The following is a 7,181-nucleotide window of genomic DNA, read 5'->3' on the forward strand; positions in this document are numbered from 1 at the left end:
GCATTTTAAATGAAAAAGGTTGAAAAACAATATTTTACTTGAGGTTCAACATTGGACGTCTTTTCACTTTAGAATACAAAATGTGGGGAATATCTCATTATGTATATAATGTATGTATAAACAAGAAATAAAAATGTATTTCCATTTGCCGTAGTTATTTTATAAAATGGTAAATATGCACCGTTTTACAAATACCGTCTCTTTAACAAGTTGTTTGTCGGAACAATTTTTCCCGTTTGATATTTTGTCACGCGTAAGGGATTTACAAGTTATAACGTTTCCGAGGACTGCAATGTTTTTTTTTTACTTCATTTTAGAATAAAATGAAATGCGAACAACAGCTAGCTTTAAATCTATTTGACTGAAAATTATAAAAAAAAATTGTGTTCTATGCCTTCCTATACCAAATACAGTAGAACAAGTCTAAACGAGAAATTCAGGTTACGGAGAAACGTCTATAAAACAGAAAAAATTCCAAAGGACTCTCTGACTTATCTAAGTTCGACTGTACAGTCAACTGTATTGAGGTCCTCCGTCGGGTCCGGACAATAACTCTCGCTTATAGAGGTTTCTTGCTTACCCAGTTTTCGCTTATTCAGGTTCGACTGTATTGTAAAAAGATGAAATCTTCGTTAAGTAAGTTGCGATGATTCCTGTTTCAAAAACTCTAAGTTTTATACCTTTTCTTGAAATAATTTCATAAAGTACTGTTTTTAATTTACATATTTAAACTAGTATAAGGAATTAGGTGTAGTTATTGCGTAATAGCTATCGCCCACGAATAAAAACAAAATTTAGTACCTAACACATTAACCTTAGTTCAAACAAACATCCATCTAATAAACATACATCCAATATTAGTAAGATAATGGTAAATATTGATGACTTCAAAGTATGATGACGTAACATTTGCTATGGAAACTTGAAGATAATTTTCCGTTAAGTGTTTTCACGTTAAGTTGGAGCACCGGAAGGGTCTGACTTACTTCCTCATTACTTCCACCTGCTACTTAATCTAAGTGTTTATGAACGACGAAAACCACTCGGATCCGAACATCGATTTCCTAGTTTATCCCTTAAGCATTATAAATTAAAAAAGGTTAATACAATTTGATATTATTATGCAATAATATGGTATAAGTAAAATAGTATAGATAGGTTAATATTTTCGCAGTAAAAAAATAAAACAAAATACTCAGCAACAGATTCTTGTATTAGTTTTTTTATAATATTTTCACTTGAAATTTTAGAATTGACAAAATTTTGCTGAGTAAATTATAAAGTAAACACATAAAAGTCTACGTAGCCGTGCTTTTACATTGAAAATCTGAAGCCATTTCTCTGAACATTCCTGCTCCGAAGAATCCGATTAATTTAGAAAGCATTCAATTTCGAACCTTTTCGCCTTATGTCCCTAAATATACCCTCACATTAAATGGGGATCTTTTTTTCCCCTTAGGTTGTCTATAGGTACCATTAAATACCTTTACATTTTTTTGTTCTAAATCAACTTAGTTCAATGTAAAATTAAATTAATAAACGTTATTATAGACAAATTAATTCATATAACTCTTTGACACATGTTTGAACATTGAGCTATTTAAAAATATAATCATTGAGTCGAAAAAAAAACTATTCAATATTCTCTTGTCTGTGCCATTCTCGTGACTTCCTGAGACAGCACGATAGTTATTTTACCTTGATGTGTTTCATGAATTATGTTCCATAAAAAATATCAACGTTATAAATAAAAATAAAAAATTGAACGATTTTTCTGCAATCTAAAAAAAAGCAATTTACAAAAAGTCCAGCTCCACAGACCTGTCGTGATCAAGGAACGATGTTAACAACCAGCGGCATCAATCAACGTCCAGGCACAACCCTGAACGGAATTATTGTCGTAATTTTATAAAGCCTTTATTGAGGGGTAACTTTTATTACACCCGTCATCGAGGTAGCGCGGATTTATTTTTTAATTTAATTTTTTCACATAGAAAATTATATTAACTTACAGGGACATTGACTGATGACGCTAATTTTCTTTATATATTTTTTTTTGAACTTACTTTGGGTTTTCATAAGTGAAACATGTTTGCAAAACATGTGATTTTATTCCGAGTAAATGACATCTATAATATTGATCTTTTTATAAACATATTCAAACTCATGTCACAGTGGGGTAGTTAGAGATATCTACTATTAATTCTTACGTCTTCGTTATAATTAATAATACAAAATTTACAATATTAAAATGATCGATTTCATGAAAATATAATAACTCTATATCCATTTAAATACTACAAGTATGGCGAAGTAATCCACTTGAGTAAAAACATTCCGCAACAGAAGTTATTGAAGTTCCGTTCAGAGCGAGTTACTCAAACGTACAGGTGCCCGCCTATTACCAGAGGCAGGAACTACATGTTATAAAATCTTTAAATGTATAAAATAAAAACATATCTTCAACCATAGCCACTAGCGGAGTAGACAGATTTAAAAAATATTGCAATTTCAAAATAACAAACGCAAATTATTTCGCACCTTTCTGCATTATGATTTTTGTGGCCAGTACTGATTTGAAAAAGTAATGTCCGTCATTATGTTCGTATTAGGAACCGAAGAGTCGTAGTTCACGTGAGGACTTGCTGTTTTTTTTTTAATTTATTGTTAACATTTAAATTCAGATAGGTATATAGTATAGTAGTTTTGCGCAGAACACAATTTTACGTGTAGTGTGGTGTAGTGGGATACGAGGAGAGGGCCCTGTGCCGACGTCTTGAGGCATACAAGCGAATGCGAAATGCGAATGTTTAGATGGATGGATGGATGGATAAATGGATGTTAGTTTGAAGGTATCTCCGTAACTGCTCAACGGATTTTGATGAAAAATGTCATAGATGTAGATCATAGTCTGGAAGAACATATAGGTTACTATGTTTTTTTTAATTCCGCGCGGACGGAGTCGCGGACGACAACTAGTTTAGTGATAATGTCTTAAAGTATTGTGTTTTATTGAATTTGTTATTTAATCTAGACCGAACATAGTTTTCTTTAGTGCTATATCAAAACATATGAGAAGTGAAAACGATCCTTAGTTAAAGCGTAAATTGAAGCAATCATAATATTGTACTTTATACCACGTAAATTCAACTTAAGGGGAGACCGCGGCGATATAAAGAATTCTATTAACGCTGAATTCATGCCTTCTCACATTTGGACAAGCATTGTATACGTGGTGATACTTTTGGCGGATTTCATTTTACTTTATTTTATACCAAACAAAAACATTTTTTTTTTTTAATATTAATTTAAACTTCAATTACTACTGGTAAAGTAATAATCTAATAGTTACTGGAAAATTATTTATTTATTCCTACAATTTCTTAGCCAATTACACAGTTGTACTTATGTATCGCTTCTACAAAAACGCTCGTAATAGGGCCATACACTTCACTTTCAAGTGTGAATATGACATGACATGCCGACTGAGATGAAATAAGCTATGCAATCTGAGGCGTTTGTTGTTAACTCGGGGTGTAATAAAAACATTCTCCACTAATATTCATAACAAAATACGTTTTGAAAACACAATTTTTCTACTATACATTTTGAATACTAAAAGATATCTTAAGAAAGCTACGAAGCAGTTGTAGTGATGTGATAAAACATCAGAAAACTGATCAAATAAGTAGGAATCTTACTTCTTACTATTATTATAAATGTTTGGATGGATATTTGAAGGTATCTCTACAACGGCTCAGCGGATCTCAATGAAATTTGTGACAGATTTAGATCATATTCTGGAAGAACACATAAGCTACTTATTACGTTTTTTTTTAATTCCGCGCGAACGGAGTCACACACGACAACTAGTATTAAAATGAATGGTAATTTACGATTACGTTTGTCTTCGGTTTATTTGTGGTATAGTCATTTTTTTATAATAATTGTCGTTATCATCTCCCAGTCCTTATTAAACTGACGTCAGCAAATAAGGTTATCGACCTCAAAATCAATCTATTAATTATATTTATGTTTCAAATTTCGAATTAATTAGCAGTATACTATGATAATTAATTTAAAATGTTAACTCTACATCATAATTATAAAAGCGCTCTCAAATCAAAAACATAAAAATCCACATCCCGAAGGAGTCTCCGATAACGTGATATTTGTATTCAGCCCGCGTAATGTCTTTGCCGTCCTTATTCTGGGTCGTACATCACGATATATGAACCTCGTGCCACCTTAATATTTGCTCATATTGACGTCAAATGCATGAAACATTTTTCCATGATGCTTATTAAAAGTAATTTGGTAAATAAAATTGCAGAGACTATAGAAAGAAAACCTAAAAATACAATTAAAAAAAGTTATATATAAGAAATATATATGGCGTCATAAGCATTTTAAAACGCAATGTTGCAATTTTTTATTGTCCCATAGACGTTTTTTGTGAGAAAGTAAGTACTATGGTTAGTACTATATATTAATCTAAATTCTTGTACTTATCTAATCTTATTGAAACAATGAAAATAAAATAAAAGTTAACTCAAGTAATATTGAACAACAATATCCTTAGGCTTACTGAATAGGCACTTAACATAATGTTGGGTCGATTTTGCCCCGATACGAAAATTAGTATGGAAAGCTTGATGTTTATAATAATAAACATCGTGAAAAAAATATGAAAGCTTCTAGTGGAGTTTCCCTTTTCCCACTTAGTAAACAGAAATGTCAGCTTTTAATTCTCAATATTTCTCCGCAAATATCGTCAGAGGAATAATTAGTTAAAAGGAAAATTTATAAGCACCGTTAATTAGTGTTTTGCGTTTTAAATAAAGGAATTCATTTTTTGTTACCATAAAAATTTCCCTGTTTTATTTGCATTGAATAAGTGATATAAGGAATATCCGTAACCTATGTGTTAGTACCATCTTACACTTCATTTACAGGAGTTGATGCCGAGACCGCAACAAATGGGATTCCATAATCTCTACTTAACCTTTAAGGTCATAAGCGTGAGTGCTTCATACACTTATTAGATTCTGAAATTAGTTTGATTTTATGGAGTTCAGAAAATGTTATAAGCAATTGCAATTTGATATACACTCATATTGTTTATTATGAAATGACAAAGTTATGTATTCTCTCTACTTAAATCTAGTGTTTCTAGTATATTTTAAAATCCTTCATAGTTTTAAAGTGTCTTCACCGAAGTATAAGCAATAATCTAATACTTTGTTGTTATTGACTCGTATGTGATTCCCGAAGGACAATTTAAAAACTCATTGCTTCGTTCGCAGCTCCAGAACGAATTGATTTTTCCTTTATGTAAGAAGTTTCTTTCATTCCTTTCTAATAACTGTTATATTACTTTTATTATCTCCAATCTTTTTTACAATAGGCTAAGCTTAAAAAAATTCCGAATATGGGGAAATTAATCAATATAAGTAAAAGTATTGGAATACGTTTTTACAAAACCAATTGTCAGGGAAAATGTAAGCTGTATTTAAATCCGAGATTATTTTTTATACTTTTATCAAATAAAATACCGAATATCAAATGGCCTACAAAAATATTTTAGTAATAAAGCGTCCGATGACGTCACAGTGACGTAATAAAGCAAGTTCACACAAACGGTTGGTTCACTCAATACATGAACAAGCTTGTAGCAAACATGCTCCATCTATTTGTACTAAGTGCCCAATATTACGTCAATACATTTTGTTTCGATCTTCGTATGCGTGTTTTCATTTTTTAGAATAGAAAATATAACAATAAAATTATTGTTATATATTACTTCGATTTAACTGACTAAATTCCTATACTTAAAAAAAAGGTTTAACAAACTTACATTGGATTTTTATACGTTAAGGTTCTACGATTTGTGTAGGCTCTTAGTAGATTTTATTCCGTACAACTAATGAACGCACTGTTTAGTATACGATAAATCTAAATGTTTGGCAAAATTGCAAATAAACTCAATCATTTAAATCCCTCCTTTCATTAGATACTCAATTTGTCGGAATGGTAAGACATTGACGCTTTCCGTTTTTTGCCCCTTTCGCGCCATTACGTCAAAAGTTTTTTTTTCCCTCCGGCATTTCAAATGCGACAATTCAAATTAGTCTAATGCGGATGGACTAATTTTCTTTTTCTTTTGCTAATTGTGGATATAAAAACTTAAACTTTTTTTGCTTGTATTGTTAGGAATATTAATTTTAAATCTTCATGATAAATATTATAAACTAGCTTTTACCCGCGACTCCGTCCGCGCGGAATAAAAAATAGAAAACGGGGTAAAAATTATCCTATGTACTTTTCCTGGTTCTAAGCTTTTTCAGTCAAATCGATTCAGCCGTTCTTGAGTTATAAATTGTGTAGCTAACACGACTTTCTTTTATATATGTAGATTCTAATAATAATTGGTATATATTGTAAATTCTGTAAAAATACAACTAAGACAATTAAATAGATATTACAATTAACTTACTGCAACTTGTATTTCAAATGTAAAGTAACCTATTTATGTATATTTGTAACTTCGACTAACTTAAAAGATAAATTCATATTAAGTGATCAACATTAACCTGTCGAGTACTTGAGTGAATTGAGTTCTACGAATGATTTACGCGTATCTATAGAAAGGTTCGCTTTCGAATAATCAATGACAGAAGACATGAATAATACCCATCATTCCCTTAACTGGTTGCTACAGTTTCGAATAATTAATTCTCTGGGTGTGTACGTTTGCCTCTCTGAGGCATCCGACTTACTGCGCATGCGTTGCGCGTATCGGTACGTGGCGGGTTTTATAGGACGCGCATTATTTTGATTAGGAAGGGATGCGTGGTTGTACGATTTGAAAAATTAATTTTAAAATATTCCTGAACTAATTATTATTGAATAGTATAGCGAAGGGAATGATACAATGATGTGTTACACATTACTTTTTAATATTTCTAATAGTATAATTCTGTTTATTAAGAAAATATAAAGAGAGTTTTATGATTATTTTTTTAGGTAAAATGTCAAAAATACTATAAAACACTTAGCATGAATCATGCTTGTTTTGATGTTAATAAGTAATAATTAAAAATGTACCTTAGAAATTAAGAAAGTATGGACACCCTAAACACAGCCTCCAGCACCCGAGAAGGTTTCATATTGACCTATAC

The sequence above is a fragment of the Papilio machaon genome, chromosome 3 (assembly GCF_912999745.1).
Source record: "Papilio machaon chromosome 3, ilPapMach1.1, whole genome shotgun sequence".
Lineage (NCBI taxonomy): Eukaryota > Metazoa > Arthropoda > Insecta > Lepidoptera > Papilionidae > Papilio > Papilio machaon.